The sequence below is a fragment of the Leptonychotes weddellii genome, chromosome 11 (genome assembly GCF_054177405.1).
Source record: "Leptonychotes weddellii isolate Sample4059 chromosome 11, ASM5417740v2, whole genome shotgun sequence".
NCBI lineage: Eukaryota > Metazoa > Chordata > Mammalia > Carnivora > Phocidae > Leptonychotes > Leptonychotes weddellii.
Window position 1 is genome coordinate 2,835,262 of NC_138379.1, and position 1,702 is coordinate 2,836,963.

A 1,702-nucleotide genomic window follows, 5' to 3' on the forward strand; every position below is an offset into this window, starting at 1 on the left:
AGGAGGCAGGTGCTTGCTCCAGAAGACAGACAGAAAGCATCTGAGCCAGGTACAGGAGCTGGGAGGCCAGAAGTGGGGGGTCAGGTGAGAAGGGGGTCCACAGGGAGCCAAGGCCAATGGCAGGAGGGGGCGGAGGCGGGGGCCTGCCGTGGGGTTTAAGAGGAATGAGAAAGGTTTGGAGCAGGGACGGCGACCTTAAAGGGGGATAGGTCAGGGGTCAGCAGGTCAGAGGCTGCTGAAAGGAACCCACGGTCTGTTGAGCTAGGCCCGCGGGCGATCCTACAGAAGTGTCCTACAGAAGTGTGTGGCCAAGGCCCAGTGAGGGCGGTCCGTGGGGCGCTGACCTTGTCTGCATCGCGCATCCCCTTGGGTCCTCACGGTAGACCTGTCCCCCGTCCGTCCCCATTGTACTGGGAGAGGACGCTGGTCCCCATGGTGTCACAGCATGTAAGCAGCAGAACAGATCCCCCCTGGGGCTCGGGGTCCGGGTCCGGCTGCTCCCTGATGCCTGGGACCGTGCCTGGCGCCTGAGGGTGACGGAGCAGCTGAGCCGGTAAAGGAGCCAGTGGGTGGGTGGAGGGAGGGCCCCACCGCTCTCCAGCAAGAGCTGCAGGGGACAGTGCCGCCCCTCCCTCCACAGACAGCCCCTGGGGGGGAGCCTTTGATTTTCCCAAAATAAAAGGGTGTGGGGACCGGAAGTGTGGCTCCCTGCCTCCACCCTGACTTCTCTGGGCGGGAAGCCAGCAGACGGGGTTATTTCCAGTGCTGGCTGGTTAGCGCTTTCGGCAGAGTATTTTTGGAGCACACGTGAGCGTTATTTCAGCTTTGGGGGTACCCCTGCGCTGGACAGGGACGCTCCCCGGTGACAGCCTATGGTGACACCTTCCCTCAGAGCCCCTGGACAGGATGCAGGCTGAGAAAGGCTGCACTCCCGTCCTGGACTGGGCCACTTTCTGGGCCTGCCGCGCTGGTCGGGGCACTAGAAAGTTCTGCAGGGCAGGCCGGTTTTTGGTCTGGCAGAGCAATGGAAGCCCTCACTCTTTCACCTTCTACTGCGAGACCTCCGTGCTCATCACCACCCCCCGCCCCTCCCCCAGGCACCTGCACTTCTCGCCTGTCCCAAGGGGAAAACCACCTCCCTCAACCGCAGTCCCAGGTTCCCCGTGAAGCTAAAACCAGAGGCAAGTCCTCCAAGCACCTCGGAAACAACCAAAGCTGCTGTAACAGCCTTAATTAATGCACCGCGTCCTTCCTGAGCCATAGCACCTATTTCTCCGTGTTTCCCCTCGTGACTCAGACCAAGCTGAAGTTCAGCCCCTAGCTATCTAGTTGTTTTGTTTTCTCATTTTCTGATGAACAAATACATTCATCGCCAAGAAAATGAAGCTCACATTTAATCATGTCATTGTCCTGCTACCGGTACGTTACTGGTTCCTTTTTGTCTAGAAACTCTAGGCCTTTCCTTTACCTTCAGGCTGCAAACAGCCCCTCAGCCTGCCAGGAACCAGCCCCACTAGTCTACGTGCTTGCTGCCTCCTGAACAAGCCCTCCCGATTTCTCACCTCTGGGCCTTTCCACTTCCCATTTCCCCATACCTGAACCGCTCACCCTCTGGAAAACTCCTACCTATCCTATGAAGCCCAACTCAAAAGGCCCCTTCCTGGAAACACAGTTAGGTGTCCTGGAACTGGCATGGTCCTTG